At 37.5% G+C, this 24,650-nt stretch overlaps 1 protein-coding gene and 1 pseudogene across 12 annotated transcripts in view; one reads left to right on the top strand and one right to left on the bottom strand.

The window, feature by feature from the left end:
* Positions 1-24,650, top strand: part of TENM3 (teneurin transmembrane protein 3) — a 2,746,241-nt gene that overhangs the window by 429,689 nt on the left and 2,291,902 nt on the right. The gene's annotated exons all lie outside the window — the stretch shown is intronic.
* LOC113884800 overlaps positions 1-24,650 on the bottom strand; it is a 158,975-nt pseudogene that overhangs the window by 124,951 nt on the left and 9,374 nt on the right.

The raw sequence follows: 24,650 nt of genomic DNA on the forward strand, positions 1-24,650 counted from the left end.
AACTGTGTACACTAACAGATAATGGTATGTAAGAAAAATGCCTCAAGGGTGACTTCACCTGTGTTATGATGTTGACCTCTGCACAGACCCAGATAATGGCTGATGGCTTTTTCCACGAAATAATTGTTGATATGTTTCTTCAGCCCACTGCTTCTAACAGTCTCCTTCCTTTTCAAGGAAACCCAATGGTATGCCTTAGAGGCACTTCATCATTATCTCTTCTACTCTTTGTGAATAGTCAGTAGGAATATTTCAGGGCTTCTGGAGCTATATTCATTTCCTACTTGCCTCTTAAATTGTCTCAGGCAGTTAAGCAGAAGTAAATAGGTTAGCTAAGTGTTCAGTTTGCATGCGTTCAATCAAAAAATGGAATTTTGCACCACTCAAGATTATCCAGGTTGAGTAGGGGGCAATTCAGAGACATGATAGCCAGAGTCATATTAGTGAAAAAATGTAACTATACAATATGTATACAGAGGGATTTTTTATGTGTGTGAGGCATAATTTATGTTAGTGAAAATGTCACAATGTTTTCTATATAGTTAACCCTTATGTCGGAGAAGACAATGGCACCCCACTCCAGTACTCTTGCCTGGAAAATCCCATGGACGGAGGAGCCTGGTGGGGTGCCGTCTATGGGGTTGCACAGAGTCGGACACGACTGAGTGACTTCACTTTCACTTTTCACTTTCATGCATTGGAGAAGGAAATGGCAACCCACTCCAGTGTTCTTGCCTGGAGAGTCCCAGGGACGGGGGAGCCTGGTGGGCTGCCATCTATGGGGTCGCACAGAGTTGGACACAAGTTAGCAGCAGAGTTAGCAGCAGCAGCAGCAACCCTTATATAAAATAATGAAAGGACTGAATCAGAAAAATATATCTATGTATAGTATATAAAAATACTTTCAAATATGCAAAGAATACCATATAAGTATTTAGAGTGAGGTGCTCTTATATGATTCCAGAACTTAACAGCTGTTCTCTTAAAAACCAAACACTCTACTATAGCTGTGATGAGGTTTTTAAGTGTGTACACCTGAAACAATCACTCAATCAATCAAACAATCACTTCGAATTCATTAAGTATTTATTGAACTCCCACCATAGGCTGATCACTGTGCTCAGAATTGGGTGTACAAAGATCAATGGAAAGCAATTTTTGCTCTCAAGAAGTAGCCCACATATCAATAATAAAGAACAAAGTACTAAGTGCTGTAAGAGAGCTATTGAAGCACATGAGAATCAGGAAAAGAATCATAAAAATGATGACAGGAGAGATGAATCTTGAAGAATGGGTAGGTTTTTTGTACAACAGAACACATGGTATGTTCTGGAAATATCAAGATACTCTACTTGACTTGAGGGAAAAGATAGGAAAGAAATAGAGCTGATAAAAATAATGAAGCAGGGAGAAGTAAAAAGATGTTGGATTTCAAGAAACTTGAAAGTCATGATAAATTTGGACTTTGGTCTCCTGGAAATTAAGAAACCTACAAGACCTGCAAGCTTTAATGTATGGGTCAGTGATCCTCAGGAGGGCATGTGGAGGACAATATGGCCTCACAGGAATCATTTGATAATATTTACAGACATTTCTGGGCTTCCCTGGTGACTCAGTGGTAAATAATCTGCCTGCCAATGCAAGAGATGCAAGTTTGGTTCCTGGGTCATGAGATCCCCTGCAGATAGGAATGGCTACCCACTCCAGTATTCTTGCCTGGAAAATCCATGGACAGAGGAGCCTGTTGGGCTACATACAGCCCATGGGATCATAAAGACTTGGACACAACTTAGCAACTAACCAATAACAACTGACATTCCTCATCATGGTTGGTGATATTCTAATAGCATCTAGTGAATAGAGAGGCGTGGGGTGCTGTTGAGCTCCCTGCAATATGAAGGACAACCTTACAACCAAGAATACCAAGACCACCATAGCAGTAGTGCGGAGAAACCCCCGCGTAGCTCGTGGGATGGTTAGAAGGAGTTGTCCATGGTGAACTGCTTTCTTAGGAGACTAATGCTACAGTTCAGACAGAAAACAAAACCAGAACTAAGAGACTAAAGGAGCTTCAGAAGGAGACTCAGAGGACATACTGAAGAAGAATAATCTGTGCAGATTGGTAGCTTATTGAGTGTAGATTGAGATAGAAACACTGAAAATGACTCTGAAGTTTCAGACATGGGTAACTCTGGGGATGACTGTGGATCTAATAAAGTTGGGGAAGTTACGTGACTTTAAATTCTAATATATTGAGATTTGGGTTTCTGCAGCTCATCAGAGGGAGCTGTGTCATAGGTAGTTACAAACCTAAGCGTCAGGGAATTTTTATTTATTCAAACATTAGATCTTTATTTAATGCTTTAATCTAGGCATATGGAATCATGCAACCATCAGACATAACAGACGCCCGCATTGAACTCCACACTCTTCAGTCATACAGATAGATCAGTGGTGTATGTAGATGGTGTTGGCTCTTTTTTCATGAGAAATTAGTTGTTTTTTGAAAATATTAACATGAGGTGATAGTGGTGTAGTAAATAGATAATCTCATTTAGTTCTGATGGGAATATTAGCCAGTAAAAGGTATTGAAATGGTAATTTGTCAGTGTGTTTAAGATCATCCTAAGTCTCTGCCAAGTTACTCAAGTTCTAGGAAACAATCAGAGATGAATTAAAACTTCTCAGGGAAAGCAGTTATCACAGCATGGTTGATAAAAGTGTGTAGTTAAAAGTGATGCATGTGCCCCCAAAGTGGTATAGTGTAAGATGAATCATCACAATTTCATAGGAGTTAACTCTAAGCAGACATGAGATTCAGTGTAGGGGAATGGCCAGTGGCATGTGAAAATATCCATGACTTAAGGCTAAGTGAAAAAAGAAATGCAGTTATTTATGAACATCTTAGGTGAATAGGTACACATTTAAATAAAAATATTTAATATGATTCTTAATATGATATAATTAAAAGCGATGTGCATATTCTTATTTTCTGTATTGCATGAAGGGTAATCAGGGTGAATGACACTATAACTGGGGAACATAAAAACCTTAATGAAAAACTGTGGTGTTTGAATTCCATCCTGGAGATGCCAGAATTCAGTGAGAGATTATAAAGGGAGGTATAATCACCGTATTACACAGTTGTTAATTTTAGAGTGAAGTCTAACACATAGGGTTCTATGAATACACATATCCTAATAACGGGTATACAGTGGAAGTGACAAATAGATTTTAGGGACTAGATCTGATAGACCGAGTACCTGATGAACTATGGATGGAGGATCATGGCATTGCATGGGGGACAGGGAGCAATACTATCCCCAAGAAAAAGAAATGCAAAATAAAAACAAAATGGCTGTCTGAGGAGGCCTTACAAATAACTGAGAAAAGAAGAGAAGCAAAAAGCAAAGGAGAAAAGGAAAGATATACCCATTTGAATGCAGAGTTCCAAAGAAAAGCAAAGAGAGATAAGAAAGCCTTCCTCAGTGATCAGTGCAAAGAAATAGAGGAAAACAACAGAATGGGAAAGACTAGAGATCTCTTCATGAAAATTAGAGATACCGAGGGAACATTTCATGCAAAGATGGGCTCGATAAAGGACAGGAATGGTATGGACCTACAGAAGCAGAAGATATTAAGAAGAGGTGGCAAGAATACACAGAAGAACTGTACAAAAAAGATATTCATGACCCAGATAATCATGATGGTGTGATTACTCACCTAGAGCCAGACATCCTGGAATGTAAAGTCAAGTGGGCCTTAGAAAGCATCACTATGAACAAAGCTAGTGGAGGTGATGGAATTCCAGGTGAGCTATTTCAAATCCTGAAAGATGATGCTGTTAAGTTGTTGCACTCAATCTCAATATGCCAGAAAATTTGGAGAACTCATCAGTGGCCATGGGACTGGAAAAGGTCAGTTTTCATTCCAATCCCAAAGAATGCTCAAACTACCACACAACTGCACTCATCTCACATGCTAGTAAAGTAATGCTCAACATTCTACAAACTAGGCTTCAGCAGTATATGAACCGTGAGCTTCCAGATGTTCAAGCTGGTTTTAAAAAGGCAGAGTGCCAGATATCAAATTGCCAACATCTGCTGGATCATCAAAAAAGCAAGAGAGTTCCAGAAAAATATCTATTTCTGCTTTGTTGACTATGCTAAAACCTTTGACTGTGTGGATCACAATAAACTGTGGAAAATTCTGAAAGAGATGGGAATACCAGACCACCTGACCTGCTTCTTGAGAAATCTGTATACAAGTCAGGAAGCAACAGTTAGAACTGGACATGGGACAACAGACTGGTTCCAAACAGGAAAAGAAGTATGTCAAGGCTGTATACTGTCACCCTGCTTATTTAACTTATATGCAGAGTACATCATGAGAAACTCTGGGCTGGATGAAGCACAAGCTGGAATCAAGATTGCCGAGAGAAATATCAACAACCTCAGATATGCAGATGATACCACCCTTATGGCAGAACATGAAGAAGAACTAAAGAGCCTCTTGGTGAAAGTGAAAGAGGAGAGTGAAAAAATTGGCTTAAAGCTCAACATTCAGAAAACTAAGATCATGGCATCTGGCCCCATCACTTCATGGGAAATAGATGGGGAAACAGTGTCAGACTTTATTTTTTGGGGCTCCAAAATCACTGCAGATGGTGATTTCAGCCAAGAAATTAAAACAAAACAAAACAAAACACTTACTCCTTGGAAGGAAAGTTATGACCAACCTAGATAGCATATTCAAAAGCAGAGACATTACTTTGCCAACAAAGGTCCATCTAGTCAAGGCTATGGTTTTTCCTGTGGTCATGTATGGATGTGAGAGTTGGACTGTGAAGAAAGCTGAGCGCGGAAGAATTGATGCTTTGGAACTGTGGTGCTGTTGAAGACTCTTGAGAGTCCCTTGGACTGCAAGGAGATCCAACCAGTCCATCCTAAAGGAGATCAGTCGTGGGTGTTCATTGGAAGGACGGATGTTGAAGCTGAAACTCAAGTACTTTGGCCACCTGATGCAAAGAGCTAACTCATTTGAAAAGACCCTGATGCTGGGAAAGATTGAGGGTGGGAGGAGAAGGGGACATCAGAGGATGAGATGGTTGCATGGCATCACTGACTCAATGGACATGAGTTTGGGTAAACTCCAGGAGTTGGTGATGGACAGGGAGGCCTGGTGAGCTGCAGTCCATGGGGCTGCTGATCGACTTCACTTTCACTTTTCACTTTCATGTATTGGAGAAGGAAATGGCAGCCCACTCCAGTATTCCTGCCTGGAGAATCCCAGGGATGGTGGAGCCTGGTGGGCTGCCGGCTATGGGATCACACAGAGTCCGACATGACTGAAGCGACTTAGCAGCAGGAGCTTTCTTTATAGATTCATACATACTGATATTTTTCCTTTTTCTACTGAGATCTAACAAGTTTAAATGAGACAAGGGAAAGTGAAAAGTGAAAGTGTTATTCACTCAGTCATATCCCACTCTTTGAGACCCCATGGGGTGTAGCACACTGGGCTTCTCTGTCCATAGAATTCTTCAGGCAAGAATACTGGAGTGGGTAGCCATTTCTCTTTTCCAGGGGATCTTCCTGACCCAGGGACGGAACCCTGGTCTCCTGCATTGCTGGCAGATTATTTACCATTTGAATCACCAGGGAAGCCCTGAGAACAAAGTACACATGTTGTAAAAAGACACAGAAGGAATTAGAAAATAGCAAATCTGTAAAGGGCAATCGGTAGGCGTGTAAGAGCTGACAGTACTTGGCAAGGCACAGGGAAATGCCAGGATTGCCACTAGAGTTCCTTTTGGTCAAAAACAGGTTCTCCATGCCTCAAATTTAACTTTAAGTTCTGGAGGAATTATTATTTATTTAGAATTCACAGAGCACTAAACTTAAATGAATAATCAACACTTCTTGCAGTCATGCTATTTTCTCTCATATTTACCTTTCCCACACTTTGAGATGACCAGTTGCATCCTTTCTCCTAAAATCCTTGACAAAGCCTCCCATCCCTTTCACTCCAGGGTACCCTTTCCTCACACATGATGGAGAAATGGAAGTTACTGGCCAACACTTTCCTGGTTGTTGATTGTTAAATGCAAGCGTACATCTATACCAATCTTTTTACCTTCTTCCTATTAAGAATTCTTGAATATTGTGAATCTCATTCCCCCAACCTTATTCAAGGAATTCTTCCCCTTTGTTCTCCGTCTCCTAAATTGTCTTCAAAAGTATATTCTAGATTTTCTGTATCCCTTTTTCCTCTTTGTATTAACCTCTCCATCCTCCCCAAACTGAATTCTTTCCCTAACAATTCACTGAAGCTTTTCTCATCAGGAATGACAATGAATTTTGCTTTACACCGAGCTTCCTGATTATATTTGCGTAGACTTTCCAGCAGGTTTCAACAGTCAGTAACCTGCCCTCCCTTGAAATACTTTGATGAAGCCAGGGCATCCTTTAGATTTTGCTGGATGCTTACATTAGCATTATTATCTGTCCTTCCTCTACCCATGCTTTGCAGGCTGAAATTCTGGATTCAGCACGTTGCTTACCACCTTTCTACCTTTATCTCAAACTGTACAATGTTAGGAGTCATCTACTTTCCCAAGTTTTTAAATACCACCTAATTGTTAATAATCCCTATTTTTTTAAAAGCCATCCTAGACTGCTGTTCTGGTTTTTGGATGTGTATATACAACTCAGTTTCCTTGTTTGTTTTATGGACATCTCATATAGTGTCCAAGCCAAAACTGTAAACTATTTTCTCCCTTATCATGCTAAAAGGAATCATGCATTCAGACACTAGTGCAAAGCCACTGTTTACTATTTTTACCAACATCTTAATCTAATGCAGTTAGACTAATGCAGTGTATCTACTTATTGTCTTCCTTGTTTTTCTTGTCTTTCTTGATCTCTAGAATATTATTTTCTTATGGCAGAAACATTATTTTGTGCAAAATTGTACATGGGTCACCGCAAAACTCCTGGACACCAGTGAATTGTAATGTTGTATATTTTTCTTCCAGTAGACAATTAAGGAGACACTGTGACTTAAATAATTGAGTAGGACATATTGGAACATGAGGAGTTACATACTGAATTTGATAAAGTTATCTTTAGTAGACCATATGGTTCAGCTATTTTAAACATCTGCCAAATCAGGACATGAAACCTAGATATCAAAAACTTACAAATATATCAGATTTGAAGTGATTCAGAATACTAGAATAACTTGGGATGGTTCCTTATATGTTAACTATATATTCCTAAACTTAAATATTAAATCATATTGCAAATAATTATATTGTGATAAAAATACAATAAATGACTGTGAACATGGTACTAATTTTAAAGAATTGTATTCAAAGCAGAAGAAGAGTTTGCTTCCTATTCCTTTTGATTTAAATTCAGGTAGCATTGTGAGCTCACTTCTCACTTGCAGGATATCTTCTGGGTAGCAGCTGGGACTGTGATTTGCAGGGTCAACTGATGTTCATATTTCTGTCCCTTCACTTTGGAATCTATACTCTACCTTTATTGCCTTTGAGTGACGCTCACTTCGATTCCTGCATGCCCCATGATGCTGCCATCACCTAGCAGTAAATAGCATATGCTGCCTTGTTGAAAATTGTATTTAAACCTGGTTTCTCTCTATACTTTGGAGGAACTTAGTTTTGCTCCTAACATTACAGTCTTTGAGTTATGAGAGTTTTAGAGGTATAATTTAGATGATGATCATAGCGGTGGTAAAGAATTTGTAGAAAAAATGATCATTGTTGATGATAACGATAAAGCAAGAATGTCTTGAGTCTCTACACAGAGTAGACCTTGGATATGATGCTATGGGGCTGACTTAAATTAGCATCTACTTAATTAAACAAAGGAAGAGCTAGATGTTTCTTTAATTCATTAAGGATGTATTTTAAAGGGGAGTCAGAGCACATCTGGCTCTCAAATTGTGACTTTTCCTCAATCAATAACCTCATCTCTAATGTACTTATGTGTTAAAATGCGTCACATTCTAGTGGGCTATACAAAAATAACTCTCTTATTTCAAGAGAACATTTACTTTCCAATCACAAATTGTGAGTTAAACATTGGACATTATGACTAAAGTTGTCAATAGTGTACTAAATTTGTGTTCAATGATTATAATATGTAGTATCTTTAATTTTTAATTTATGCATGTTAATGAGTTTACAAAATAGAAGATACATATTTTAATATACCATAGTTACACAAATGGCTTATTCCTTTTTTTGCTACATAAAATTCCATTATTGTGAACTACTATTTAATAAGATCATATTTCTCATTTAACTTTTGAAAGTGTGAGTAAAGTCGTTCAGTCGTGTCTGACTGTTTGCGACCCTTTGAACTATAGCCCACCAGGCTCCTCCATCCATGGAATTTTCCAGGCAAGAATACTGGAGTAGGTTGCCATTTCTTTCTCCAGGAGATCTTCCCGACCCAGGGATTGAACCCTGGTCTCCCACATTGTAGGCAGACGCTTTACTGTCTGAGCCACCAGGGAAGTCTCCCATTTAACTTTTACCTAGCTCAAAATTGTAAGGTAAACAAAAATAATTAAACATAGATTTCAAGCTGGTTAGTATTTAAGAATTGATTCTTCCTTGATATATTACACATTTTCATCACAGAAATAAATCTATCCATTTATATTTCTTTTTTTAATTATTTTAATTAGAGGCTAATTAATTTACAGTATTGTGGTGGATTTTGCCATACATTGACATGAATCCGCCACGGGTGCACATGTGTTCCCCATCCTGAAACCCCCTCTCACCTCCCTTCGTATCCCTTCTCTCTGGGTTGTCCCCGTGCACAGGCTTTGAGTGCCCTGTTTCATGCATTGAACTTGGACTGGTCATCTATTTCACATATGGTAATATACATGTTTCAATGCTGTTTTCTCAAATCATCCCACTCCCACAGAGTCCAAAAGTTTGTTCTTTATATTTGGGTCTCTCTTGCTGTTTCACATATACAGTCATTGTTACAGTCATTGTTACCATCTTTCTAAATTCCATATATATGCATTAATATACTATATTGGTGTTTCTCTTTCTGACTTACTTCACTCTGTATAATAGGCTCCAGTTTATCCACCTCATTAGAACTGATTCAGGTGTGCTCTTTTTAATAGCTGAGTAATATTCCATTGTGTATATGTACCACAGCTTTCTTATCCATTTGTCTGCCAATGGACATCTAGGTTGCTTCCATGTCCTGGCTATTATAAACAGTGCTGTGATGAACACTGGGGTACACGTGTTTTTTTCAATTCTGGTTTCCTCAGTGTGTATGCCCAGCAGTGGGATTGCTGGGTCATATGGCAGTTCTATTTCCAGTTTTTTAAGGAATCTCCACACTGTTCTCCATAGTGGCTGTACTAGTTTGCATTCCCACCAACAGTGTAAGAGGGTTCCTTTTTCTCCACACCCTCTCCAGGTGTGCTTGTAGACTTTTGGATCGCAGCCATTCTGACCAGTGTGAGATGGTACCTCACTGTAGTTTTGATTTGCATTTCTCTGATAATGAGTGCTGTTGAATATCTTTCCATGTGTTTGTTAGCCATCTGTATGTCTTCTTTGGAGAAATGTCTGTTCAGTTCTTTGGCTCAATTTTTGATTAGATCATTTATTTTTCTGCTATTGAGCTGCATGAGCTGCTTGTATATTTTTGTGATTAATTCTTGGTCAGTTACTTCATTTGCTATTATTTCCTCCCACTCTGAAGGCTGTCTTTTCACCTTACTTATAGTTTCATTCATTGTGCAACAGCTTTTAAGTTTAATTAGGTCCCATTTGTTCATTTTTGCTTCTATTTCCATTACTCTGGGAGGTGGATCATATATGATCTTGCTGTATTTTATGCCAGAGAGTGTTTTGCCTATGTTTTCTTTCCTCTAAGAGTTTTATAGTTTCTGGTCTTACATTTAGCTCTTTAATCCATTTTGAGTTTACTTTTGTGCATGATGTTAGAAAGTGTTCTAGTTACATTCTTTTACAGGTTGACCAGTTTTCCCAGCACCACTTATTAAAGAGATTATCTTTTCTCCATTGTATATTTTTGCCTCATTTGTCAAAGATAAGGTGTCCATAGGTGCATGGATTTATCTCTGGACTTTCTGTTTTGTTCCACTGATCTATATTTCTGTCTTTTTGCCAGTACCATACTGTCTTGATGACTAACTTTATAGTATAGTCTGAAGTCAGGATGGTTGATTCCTCCAGTTCCATTCTTCTTTCTCAAGATTGCTTTGACTATTCAAAGTTTTTTGTATCTCCATACAAATTATGAAATTATTTGTTCTAGTTCTGTGAAAAATGTTTCTGTTTTTAATAATATACTGAGTAGAATCATTGAATATAATAATATGTTGAATAGTAAGCCCTCCACCCAGCCAAATAACTTCCATCTACCTGTATGTTCTTTGTGTTTGATTTACCAAATTGTTACAATAAGTAACTACATAAGGAGAAGTTATATAAACTTTTATGAAATTTTGCTTCAGAGACTTCCATATAATCCGAAAATTTAAATTCAAAACACAAATGATAATTGCACAGAAAAATTAGTAATGGAAAACATTGGAATTTACTTATTTATTTTTTTGGTAAATCTCAACTGTTATTGTGTCCTGAGTGTACTAGCCATGACCAGTAGCATTTTCTGTTTGCTTCTAATAGAGAGGTATGGGTAATGACAATTAACTTGCATGATGAGTAATGTGATTTAATTTGTGGGCTTAGCACATATCGATTTTATAAATTAGCTATTCATTGTTTAGGGTGGGCACATTACATGAAGATTGTGGCTTTATAAAACTCTGAATTCCACTCTGGCAGTTATTCGAGACTGTTTCAGGAGTCTTGACCTTCATCATTTGTGGATATGTAACTCTCAATATTAAATATACATAGTCAATTTGACATTTATTTGAGTAACTTAAAATTTTATTTTAATGTTATTTTGTTATAATGTTATTTTGAATCAAATAACAGGACACTCGAACAATAAATGGCAACAATTATAACCCTTTGTACCCAAAGAGAGAAAAATATGAAAAGTAATGCAATTAACATTTTCACTAAATTCTACTTTGGAATTAGAATAAGGATAAAATAATATATCACAGATGTAATGATAGTCTCATGTTTGAAGAGTTTTCTTTAAATTTTATGTATGTGTAACTAAGTTTGAAAAGGATGAAATGAATTGTTCAAAGTCACATTAGTTATTAGCAAAAGGCCAAGGGTGGGAATCATGGTAATCTGTAGTTCAATAGGGTCATGAAGCATTCACATTGGACAAGAATTTCAAATATCTTCCATCTCAGTCTAAAGGATTAAGAAACTTTTGTCATTTCAGTTTGCTACTTGGACTTCCTAGAATGAAGATTAGTGAGATACAATGAAAATAATAAAGACTTTTGAAATCCAGATAGATCACGGTTTGCATATCAACCCTGACACTGTGTCTTTGAACAAGTTCCTAAATATCTCTCATCTCAGAGTTCTTGTTTTCTCATCAGTAAAACATATTTTGGACCTCAGAAATAGTCAAAGATATATAACTGAGGCCACTGTCTACAAATTTTTCAATAAATATTAATGCTTTGTTCTCCCAGTATGGTGTTTCCCAGCAGATTATGTTGCTGATCCAACCTGGGGTTTAAATAACAATTTGATCCAACTATAAAACAATGTATAAAGAAGCTGGTTTCAAGTGAAGGCATGACTTGCTTCCAAAATATGTGCAATCAAAACAAGGAGGGAGCTTCCTAGTATCACAAGCACTCATAATAAATAGTGATTTCTATAAATGAACAACAGTGGAATTAGAAAGAGAGGGAGCGGAGTGGTACCAGTGGAAGTGGAGCAAATGACTAATTCATAATCTCCTTCATTTACCTAGTTCTAAAATGTACAGTTCTTGTGTAAAAAAACATTTTGATGCAACTCAGTGTTTTTTGGAAGAAAGTTACTCTGTCTTCATAACAAAAGGATATTTATAATACAATTAAAATGATAAATAATATCTTGAAGTTTTGTGTATTTTATGATGTTGTTATATTGTTCAGTTGCTAAGTCATGTCTGTCTCTTTGTAACCCTATGAATTGACTGGAGCAGGCCAGGCTCCTTTGTCCTCCATTTTATCCTGGAGTTTGTTCAAATTCATGTCCACTGAGTCAGTGATGCTGTCTAACCATCTCATCCTCTGCCGCCCTCTTCTCCTTCTACCTTCTGTCTTTTTCTCAGCATCAGGGTGTTTTCCAATGAATTGGCTCTTTGCATCAGGCAGCCAAAGTATTGGAGCTTCAGCAGTGGTCCTTCCAATGAATATTTAAGATATTTCCCCCTATTTTGAGGTGGAACCACATCTTATGCTGAGAAGTATGAGAACATAATGTTAATAATGTTGGTAGAATATTCTACATTATTTTTTTGCATTTAAGGCCAACCCATTGAGTATTTTGAAATATCCAATATTTTGAGGTATTTTTAAACTTTTATATGCAACTATACTCTTCATTTAACTTTTAAAACACTGCTATATATGAATATTAAAATAATAGCAAGTAGTGAAAGTATGATGATTATAGTCCTTCATTCTGTTACTATTAAAAATAAAATGCCAGCGGTGAGTTTCACTCCTGGTCCTGGTAAGAAGTCTGACACTGACACCACCTCAAGAATGATCATCATCCTCATATGCTTCTCCATTGAATGACACTGTTTTTCCTGATCTGAATCAAAGTCCACTAGTTTTACTTGGTCCGTTTCATCAATCTCTTTTACTTCCTTCTCAGGAGTTTTTCTAGCACAGAGAGTTTATCAGGGGAGAGAAAGCCATTCTTGGGAAAGTTTAACCTCAATTCAGTGATTAGGGAGCCCTTTTCATATAGTCTATGATAAATCGGCATGCCTTCATTTAGCACACCCTTGATGTGTTTATGCTTGACAATCTGACCTGGATGAGAAGTGATGACTGTGGTTTGGTCATCAAAGGTAAATTGCCTTTTAGAAGCCACACAAAACATCAGCCAGCTGCAAGTTAATGCACATGAGATGGTATTCTCCTCCTTAAGTAAAAACATGGTCCTTTTGATCTAAAGCAATGATAATATCCTTTGTCTCCAATCCTGGTTCTTGATCTTCTTCACCATGGAATGTTATCTTCTGGCCATCTTTCATGCTTTTGTTAATATGAGATTCTAGAATTTTCTTCTAAATACTAAAATTCTCATTTAATACTAGTGTCACAGTGCAGTCCAGTCTGGAAATATTAATGTCAAAATTAGGGATAAATATAAGGGAGTGACAGTAAACAGTGCCCTTTCACATCTGTGCTCAACAATCAGGAAATTGTCGTTGAATAGTTAAAAAAAAACTATAATCCATAATCTTAATCTTACTACTCTTTGTTTCAAAAACAAATCATGCCAAAATCTGCTCAAATCTGTAGATAGATAGCCAGGGAAGACTGTTGTGTATCAGCCTCTTAATCATTTCTTTCAGTTAAACAACATAAAAAAGAAGGTCACTTTCAGCATCTGAAGATTCCCAAGAAGGTGGAAGCAAGAAGATGGAAGCATCGCCTTTTGAGAAAAATCTATTCCAGAAAAGTTTTTTCATTTTCAAGATTGTCATTAGACAAACTGTTGAAAATCAGTCTGCCCACATAGTGTTGTCATCTGAACATGATGAATAAATTTAATCAATTCAAGTAATCAGTAGGATGTTTTGTCTACATGGTGAATCCAAATATCTGTGCATTTGAATGTTACTAAAATATCTGGATAAAAAGTTGAACTTTTACAATTTTGACAAGAACGTCTTTCCATTTGACAAAGTTGTCCCACTTAAATTTAATTAAAAATCTGTCCTTACTTCATACTTCTTAGTAGTTTAAAGTTTGTGGATTTCCCCATATTTATAATTAATTTACATATACTTTTACATAGAGCTATTTTAACTAGTTTAATATATTCAATCAGTAGAGTCACATCAGATGTTTTAATACATAAACTAAGAAATTTAATTGATCCAGAAACATTCAAATCAAATGATATTGATGTCACACAATATAAGTCTACAGTAACTCCCTTCCTAGAACTCCAAGTGGGGAGGAGATTTTGTCCCTGTATAGTTTAGTATGCCAAGAAATATTTTATAGTTTTTAAAGATACTGGAAATGCTGGTAAAGTACCACAATACTTGATAAGGAATAGCCATGAGATCTATTATGTTTTATGTGCCAGTTAGCTCTTAATGCATTTACATGTCTCAATACATTATTAAATAAATATATTGAAAAAAAAAAAGACCATAGAGATATTCTTGAACAGTATTCCAGGTCCAGAATTATTTGGGTTGAGAGTTGGATTCTGAATAAATCCCATAAGAGATGCAATGCTCTAGCTCAAGTTTTTGTTTTTTTTCCCCTCATTTTAGAGGGAGATGCGTATTGAATGTCTTCTTTCCCTCAGAGACCTGGTGAACATATTGGTTAAATGAGACAACCATTAATCAAGAACCCCGTCTGCCTTGGTATTGAGTTCAGTTCAGTTCAGTCACTCAGTCGTGTCCGACTCTTTGCGACCCCATGAATTGCAGCATGCCAGGCCTCCCTGTCTATCACCAACTTCCGGGGTTCACTCAGATTCACGTCCATCGAGTCAGTGATGCCATCCAGTCATCTCATCCTCTGTTGTCCCCTTTTCCTCCTGCCCCCAATCCCTCCCAGCTTCAGAGTCTTTTCCAATGAGTCAACTCTTCGCATGAGGTGGCCAAAGTACTGGAGTTTCAGCTTTAGCATCATTCCTTCCAAAGAAATCCCAGGGCTGATCTCCTTCAGAATGGACTGGTTGGATCTCCTTGCAGTCCAAGGGACTCTCAAGAATCTTCTCCAACACCACAGTTCAAAAGCATCAATTCTTCAGCCCTCAGCTTTCTTCACAGTCCAACTCTCACATCCATACATGACCACTGGAAAAACCATAGCCTTGACTAGATGGACCTTTGTTAGCAAAGTAATATCTCTGCTTTTCAATATGCTATCTAGGCTGGTCATAACTTTTCTTCCAAGGAGTAAGCGTCTTTTAATTTCATGGCTGCAGTCACCATCTGCAGTGATTTTGAGTCCTCAAAAATAAAGTCTGACACTGTTTTCACTGTTTCCCCATCTATTTCCCATGAAGTGATGGGACCAGATGCCATGATCTTCAAATAAAGAATTTCCATTTACCCTTCGAGAAGCACTTCATCATATACTATTTGGTAAATAGTAAAGCTTGGTAAACCTGGTCTGCAATATTCTGGCCACCTGATGCAGAGAGGGGACTCACTGGAAAAGACCTTGATGCTGGGGATGATTGACGGCAGGAGGAGAAAGGGCGACAGAGGATGAGGTGGTTGGATGGCATCATCGACATGACATGAGTGAGTTATCTCCAGGAAATAGTGAAGGAGAAGGAAGCCTGGTGTGCTGCCATCCTTGGGGTTGCAAAGAGTGGGACATGACTCAAGTGACTAAACAACATTGGCCTCTCATGTCTCAAGGTAGGTTATCATTTTCTAAATCTATATTAAGATTCAAGTCATAAGGTAACCAACTGTTATGGTTTGCCTGGAATAGAGTGACTTCCTGAGAGGCAAGGATTTCAGTGGGAAGTCTGGGAAATCGCCAGACCAGCAAAGACACATTGGTCAACATAACTGTAGAACAGATTCATTTCCTGAAGTTTTTTTTTTTTAATAATTTGCCAACTGGTTAATAGCTTTGATAATTTTGTTGTTTTTCCTTATAATATCAAGTTTGATCATGTTATCTCTGAATTTTTAAAATTCATTTTACTTGGTAAAATCTTAGAGGGAGACCAATATAGGACAAAGAAGCTACCATTAAAGGATTTCCCTTAAAAAAAGCCCTTTGTGGTTCAGAAGTAAGCCTGGTTTTCAAGCCATTGTTAGGTCCATCAGTTATAGTCTGTACTTAAGGATAAAAGATTTCTTAATGTTTTCTGTGGAAAAATAGGATTCTCTCTCTTTCTACATAAGTAGCCTTCCAAACCTTCATCCTTGGCTCTTTGAACAAAATAGGAGAGGAAGTTAGAAGCTTTTGCAGGAGCTGCAAGTTGGGTGAACATATCTAAGCTAAGGATACCTTGATTTTAGGACCTCTAGTTTGGAATGAATAGATCATATTTTCTCTCTCATCCTTTGGTACTTACTGAGTTGGAAATTTTCACCATGCATGATCTCTTGCAGCAGAAAGCAATGTTAGTACAAACAGGAGGTGTGGATGGAAATCAGTGACACATGCCTCTAGTTTTCTTGTCCACATGACCTACACTCAATCTTAGTGATTTTGGTATTAAATCTGCCTACAATTCCCATTTACAAGTAATAGCTTTTACAGAGATTTTTTTTTCCAGTTTCAGAACATCCATAGTAATATATGGACATGTATGTCTCTGTATACTTACTTCAGACTTATAGGCAATTAAAAAAACAAATAAAACTGAAAAAAAAAGTCATGTTGGTGATAATGTTAACTTGCTTGTTCACTTTTTAATTTATTGGAAGTGGAATGAAGTTAAACTCTTAGCCTTTTATCTCTTTGCTTTTTGTCTACTCTTGTTCCTTGTCCAGTTTTGTTTTGGTGTTAACATTTTTATCTCTCAGAATTTGTATATAGAAGATATTATTAACCCAGTTAGCATACTTGTTGCAAATGATTTTCCAAAAATGTCACTTGACTTTCATTTCATGATTATTGCTTACAAAATATTTAATTATATTTTCAGTTATTGATTTTTTCCCTTAGTTATTTGTTTTACTGTCACTTTTCTGCTTAGGGAGGGATGTAGGCATATTTCTTAATCATATCTTCAGTTCACTGGCAAAGAAATAAAATGAAGTAATTTTTTCCCCAATGTTTTCTTCTTTCTCTTGCATTTTCACTTATATGGCTCTAATCAAAGGGTAAAACTTTTGAAGGACTGTCAAAATAGGCAAGAAATCAAAATTATTTACTAAATACAAAGTTGACTATACCCTTCCTGACATCAATACCAAGCTCTTAGGATTCTCTGGGAAATATACCCTAAGGAGTATATTGTTAATCTTTTTTCTTTTAAGAGAGAAGCTGAAGCTTTACATCATAAAACACTATTAACCTGACAGATTTAAGTAGATCATTTTAGTCCTTTTCCCCCCTCTCCTTGGAAAGTGGCATTCACATCGTCCTTACCTTCTTTTTTGTCAAGCATATTTAATAACATGCTCAGAAGCAGATGGACACTTGATATGAAATCAAAAAATGTAAATCTTCTCAACTGAGAAATTCAGGTTAGTCATCGCAGAGTATGAACACTTGATCCAGTCTCTTCCCATCTTTTACGTTAAAGCTGGGCCACTTAACCTTCTCCCTACAGATTTAGCTTCATTTCACAATTTAATTTCAGGCTTGGGGAGAAGGAAAAAACACAAATTGTAGAATTGACAAGAATGAGAATAAAATAAAAAAAGATTGTAAACCATTTGTAATGGTTTTCCTGCATACAAAGTTACTTACTGGATGCTTTACATATTCTCATGACAATCCTCAATGATAAATTAATTTGTATTATACCCCTTTACAGTGAAGAATTAGAGGTAAAAATGTGCCAAAGGGCATAGAGTAGCATGTTTTCCACTTGGGGGCAGGAGGAGAAGGGGACGACAGAGGATGAGATGGCTGGATGGCATCACTGACTCGATGGACGTGAGTCTGAGTGAACTCCGGGACTTGGTGATGGACAGGGAGGCCTGGCGTGCTGCGATTCATGGGGTCACAAAGAGTCGGACACGACTGAGCGACTGAACTGAACTGACATATAATATATTAGTTTTGGGTGTACAACATGATTAGATATTGGTATACATTGTAAAGTGATCACCACAAGATGTCTAGGTAACTTAACAATCTGTTACAATACTTAGTTACAAAAATTCTTTGCCTTTTATTTTCTTGAGGAACTGCTATACTGATTTCCATAGTGACTACACTAGTTCACATTCCCACTAATAGTTCACAAGGGTTTCCTTTTTTGAACATTCTCACCAGCGCTCTTTTGTCTATTTAGTATTAACTGTTCTAAGAGGTATGAGATGATACCTCATTATAGCCTTGATTTACATTTCTCTGACAGTGATGCTGAGCAACTCTTCCTGTGCCTGTTGACCATCTGTATGTTGTCTTTGGAAAAATGTCTTTCAGTTCTTCTGCCTATTTTTTATTTGGATTTTTTTTCCCTCCACTGAGATGTGTGAGTTCGTTGTCTATTTTGGATATTAACTCCTTCTCAGATATGTGATTTGAAAATAATTTCTCTTATTTAGTAGATTGCCTTTTCATTTTGTTCCTTTGCTGTGCAGAAGCATTTTAGTTTGAACTTGTACTTATTTTGCTTTTTATGCTAGATTAAAAAGAAATCACCAAGACCAATGTCAAAAAGGTTACTTCCTATGTCTTCTTCTTGGACTTCTTTGGTTTCAGGGATGGTACTTGAATGTAAATTCAAGTCTCAGGTCTGTTTTGAGTTAACTTGTGTGTATGTACAGTGGTCCTTATTAATTCTTTTGCATGTGGCTGTCCAGTTATCTCAGTTCCCGTTATTGAAGAATCTGTCCTCTCCTCATTGTATATTCTTGGCTCCTTTGTTATAAATTAATTGATCATGTATGTGTGCATTTGTTTCTGGTCTCTTGTTCTGTTCTATTGACCTATGTGTCTATTTTCACGCCAATACTTTATTGTTTTATCTACAAATCTTCTGACCTCCAGGCCAGCCTTTGAAACCAGTGGGAGACATTAATCATTCTTACTGCCATTGTTGTTGACACCATATTTCCTTAGTAATAAGACTAATGTCATATACCTGACTCTGTGAGTCCCTGCTTTATCCCAGATTAATCTAGAGCGATACTGTGCATGTATGCTAAATCACTTTAGTTGTGTCTGACTCTTTGTGGCCCCATGGATTATAGCCCGTCAGGCTTCTCTGTCTGTGGGATTCTGCAGGCAAGAATGCTGGAGTGGGTTACTATGCCCACCTCCAGGGGAATCTTCCTGTCCCAGGGATTAAACCCGTGTCTCTTAACATCTCCTGAATTGACAATAGGGTTCTTTATCCCTCGTATCACCTGGTAAGCCCCAGAATGATACTGCTGCTGCTGCTAAGTCACTTCAGTCGTGTCCGACTCTGTGCGACCTCATAGATGGCAGCCCACCAGGCTCCTCCCTATATTTCTGTTCTGGAAAGTGTCTAGATTTCCTAAGCACTATCAAAATGTTCTTTGCAACCGCGTCCTCAGTATACATCACTCAGCATCTCTTGTTGCTAATACTCTATTTGCAAACTTAGTCTCCATTGATAAACAGACAGCTCTTTGGACATTAAACACTCTATACCTCAGATTCTCTACCCCTGAGTTGAGATCTCATGAAGAATTGGCAGAAGAATTAAGATAAACAGGATCCACAGAGCACTTAGTACAGTGCTCATCACATAGTAAATGCTACAGAAATGCTTATCAGATTCTTTTAAAGCTCTTTAAAATTCCTGTTTCATTTATAATCAAGATTTCTCTGTTGCACAGTGCCTGAAGGTTGCATTTGGAATCAGCCTTTAATTCATCTTCTGAATCTTAAATGTGGCTTTTCCAGAGTTTTCCATTTACAAAGAGAACACATAGCCTTTATAAATGGACCTTAGACCCCACTGAGTTCACATATCTTTAATGGAGTTGTAAAAGATTTTTTTAATTTTTTAAAAACACTTTTATAAAAATGAATAGCTTTGACTGGACTAAAATAGAAAATGTAGAATTAAAAATATTATACTTCACACTTGGCAAGGGTATATATTGTTTCATAAAACTTTTATGGAATGTGTATGCATTAGGTTGCAATGTACATTATATATTTTATTCTGGGTCACAGTCATTACAGTGTGAAATAAATGAGTCCATATTATTAAGTATTTAAATTGTATGTTTAGAGTGGCTTGAGAATCATTGGATTCTATAATCTCACTGTCAAAAGAGACATAATACTCTATATATGTTCACAGAATTCAAAGCAATATTCAGTGAATAGTTGTTTTTTTTTTTAGTTTTTGCTTTAAGAGAACATAAGCTTCTTTCTGTATATTTACCCCTTTTTAAATGTCATATTTGAGATTTGAATGGGCAGGAAGAACTGTAAACTGTACTCTTAAATATTAAGGATAGAAACTTTAGCTGATATATACATGGGCTTTCGGAGTAGCTCAGCTGGTAAAGAATCTGCCTGCAGTGCAGGAGACCTGGGTTCCATCTCTGGGTTGGGGAGAGCCCTGGAGAAAGGAACAGCTACCCACTCCAGTATTCTTGCCTGGAGAATCCCATGGACAGAAGAGCCTGGTAGACCACAGTTCATGGGTGGCAAAGATTGATTTAGCTCAATAAAATAGAAGTCTTTTCTATGAATTACCTGTTCTTCAGCTAATTTATTTGCCAGTTTCTCCTATAGAAGACATAGTAATTAAAATTCTGCTTTAATATATTAACTTTCATAGTTTTCTTATTTTTCTTTATTTTTAATTCCTTCCCCTTATCTCTCTCCCTTCCTTCCTTGCTTCCTTCCTTCTTTATTTTTAGGAGATGGGACCTTTCTAGAAAATTGGTATAAATCTTGAATAGCTCCTTGAAATGCAATTGTATATACAGGATCAATTTTTTTTTTAAAGAGTCACGTATGACTGAACATATTCTTTAGGTTTTTCTAAGTATGGGAGAAACCTCTGTTTTTAGAGATTATGATTTATAGAGAAATAAGGAATAAAGTGAAACAATTTTCTGCCTTTGAAAGGGATATAATTCCCATGAATTCCTTTCACAAAGCATAAAAAAAAAGATGATTAAGCAAGCAAAACAATTGGCCAGTTCCTTTATCTAGCTGTCTTGAATTGAAAAAAAATTACTTACAATTTAGCTCTATATTTTTATATGGATAAGTGTCTATTAGGAACTCAAGTACATTCATAAAAATAGCATCTGTGAAATCTTAAGATGCCAAAATACTGTTGTCAGATTTTACTGTCTCTGAGAGTCTTGCCATGAAAGGTAAATTAATTATAGTTACATGTAACTTAGGTATAATACGGTTTTGCCCCTCTTAAGTTGTGGAGACTGTGCAGTTGTTATAATTGATCTTGCCTAATTGAAACCTCCATCGAGTATAGACCTTGTTAATCTAATTTAGATTATAAACCCAGTTAGTCTGGAGGGGTTTTATAGACCTTGTTACATTCTTTTCACAGATTTTACTCCTCTCATTTCTTCTCTAGAGACATTTAGTCAATCGATGCTACCAAAAAAAAAAAAGGAAACAATGACAGTGGGTTTTTGATGCACCTGGTTTTTTATATGCATGCTTCTCAGCTGCATGTATATAAAAGTGAGTTACCTCCAAGTGCAATTCTATCTTGCCTCTGTTATTCCATACTTAACCTGATCCTATCCCTTTGAATATCTTGAATGGCACCTTGGAGAGGCAGTCACTTGCACATCTATTCAAGAGATTGTTTCTCCTACTCTGATTAAATACTGCAGACAAGTGGTTACTCCAGACATTACTTTTAACTCTTATTCTTCTTATTTAAATATGAAATATAAATTATGACAATCTTCTATTATTGAAATAGCTTTACCTATTGTGGCTTTCCAATTGGCAGGATTATGTACCTTGCTTGATGGCTAATATCCAAGCCATACCTGAATTTAGCATTATATTTTAAGTTGGCTTTGAGTGTGGACACTTTGTTAGTAATTGATTGGCTCATCTTCCTCGGACAAACTCCGTCAGTCCTCACATAGCAGCATGTGGCATGAAACCTGGCTCTGTGGAATTCTCAATTAAGTGTTGATAAAATAGTTACTGCTGCTACTGCTAAGTCACTTCAGTCCTGTCCGACTCTTCATGACCCCATGGACTGCAGCCCACCAGGCCCTTCCGTCCATGGGATTTTCCAGGCAAGAGTACTGGAGTGGGGTGCCATTAGTTACACAAATAGTCTAATAGGAGGAGGACTGTGATTTGGACAAAAGGGTAAGTACCAAGAGTAACAAAATAACAAAACACCTTCCGTCTTGCTGGTTTTCTTTCAGTCCTTGCCTTTGGCTCTGATACCTGTTATTGGGAATCAGGGGCCACGTGTGATCATAATTGCAGTGTACCTAGCTTGCCATCCTCATTGTTAGCCTGTTTTGGCCATTATCCAGACTACTTGCATATCCTTATCCCCCAAAGAAATCAGCTTATTCTTTGTGAAGACAGTGCTAGCCATGTGCTCCTACACTGGTGTTAAGTACAGATCTCATCTCGAGAAGTCTTGATAGAGTAATTGAGGCAAAAACCATTATTGTTAAATCCAGAGTTTACCTTCTTCAGGAAGACAAGTGACTTGTGAGCCTGTGAAATCATAAAGTACAGTTTATTCAATGTCAGCTCTGTCTTCTCCATGAATCCCCAGTTTCATACTGACTTTGGATATTTGGAGACCAGGATATGAGATAGCCCAGCTGGGTGTGAAGAGCCAGATGCCCTAGATACTCCTATGCCTCTGAAGACATAGCTGATCATGCGGCAGCCCTGGAGTACTGCCAGCTACTTGTGGTCTATGAAACAGGTGAAACTCGGGAGAATGTGTTCTCAGAGTGTCAATTTTAAATATATAATAAGCTTATAATAAAAATGATAACAAACCAACAAATGGAATTGCTTATAGAGCCTTACTATGACTAGCAGTGCATCTCGTTCTACTCATGCTTTATCTTGTACCAATATCAACCTATGAGGTAGAGATTAAGGTTGACCCTACTTTATAGCTGGAAAAAAAAAAATGGCTCTGAGCAAGGTTAAGGAATCTTCCCCCAAGCTGAGCAGTAAGGAAGTCACGGAGCTAAAATTACCCAGAAAAGGCTAACTCTAGAACCAGTGATCAAAACACTGCACTGATTTTGAGGATTTTGGGGAAATTTCAACTCCTTTAACAATGGCAGCCACGTTTTAAAACATATTTATAAATGCTGTATCAAACATTTTAAAACTATGACAACCGTTTTTCCTTTGAAATGAATTGATGAAAAAATTCTTTCAGAATGTTGTTAAGGGAGCAGAGGGTACAGCATTAAAAAAAAATCAGCAATTCCAACAGTTTCATTTGAATTTAGAAATGAGACTCTATTTGATTCTTTTCAGCTCATTACAGTTGAGCTATCGCAAAGAGTCGGACACGACTGAGCAACTGATCTGATCTGATTGTTTAAAAGTAAATTGTTTAATTTATTCAATATTAAACTTATAGCCTGAATTTTAAAAAATAGTTATTATTGACACCTCTTTGAGAATTCAAAGTTAGAGTCACTTCAGTTCAGTCACTCAGTCATGTCCGACTCTTTGAGACCCCATGGACTGCAGCACGCCAGGCTTCCCTGCTGCTGCTGCTGCTGCTGCTGCTAAGTCACTTCAGTCGTGTCCGACTCTGCCTGACCCCATAGACGGCAGCCCACCAGGCTCTGCCGTCCCTGGGATTCTCCAGGCAAGAACAATGGAGTGGGTTGCCATTTCCTTCTCCAATGCATGAAAGTGAAAAGTGAAAGTGAAGTCACTCAGTCGTGTCTAACTCTTAGGGATCCCATGGACTTCAGCCTACCGGGCTCTTCCGTCCATGGGATTTTCCAGGCAAGAGTACTGGAGGTGGGTGCCATTGCCCTCTCCCCAGGCCTTCCTGTTCATCACCAACTCCTGGAGCTTACTCACACTCATGTCCATCGAGTTGGTGATGCCATCCAACCATCTCATCCTCTGTTGTCCCCTTTGCCTCCCACCTTCACTCTTTCCCAGCATCAGGGTCTTTTCCAATGAGTCAGTTCTTCACATCAGGTGGCCAAAGTATTGGAGTTTCAGCTTCAACATCAGTCCTTCCAATGAATATTCAGGACAGATTTCCTGTAGGGTGAACTGGTTGAATCTCCTTGCAGTCCAAGGGACTATCAAGAGTCTTCTCCAACACCACAGTTCAAAAGCATCAATTCTTCAGTGCTCAGCTTTCTTTAAGTCCAACTCTCACATCCATACATGACTACTGGAAAAACCAGAGCTTTGACTAGACGGACCTTCATTGGTAAAGTAATGTCTCTGCTTTTTAATATGCTGTCTAGGTTGGTCATAGCTTTTCTTCTAAGGAGCAAACATCTTTTAATTTCATGGCTGCAGTCATCATCTGCAGTGATTTTGGAGCCCCCCAAAATAAAGTCTCCCAATTTTCCCATTGTTTCCCCATCTATTTGCCATGATGTGATGACTAGAGTCACTTAGGTAATAAAAATATGGCTGGCTCTGCAGTATGCAGGTTTATCTTCTCTTTTGTAAAGTGTAGCAAAGGTAAAGTAAAGCAGTGTTCATTTAACATTTATAATGTTAGCTTTTTTTTTTTAAGCAGAAGTGATTACTGAACACTTACTACATATCAGGCACAGTAGCAAGCCCTGGGGAAAACAATGATGATTGGTCACATCCCTTCC

This window comes from Bos indicus x Bos taurus, chromosome 27 (assembly GCF_003369695.1).
Source record: "Bos indicus x Bos taurus breed Angus x Brahman F1 hybrid chromosome 27, Bos_hybrid_MaternalHap_v2.0, whole genome shotgun sequence".
NCBI lineage: Eukaryota > Metazoa > Chordata > Mammalia > Artiodactyla > Bovidae > Bos > Bos indicus x Bos taurus.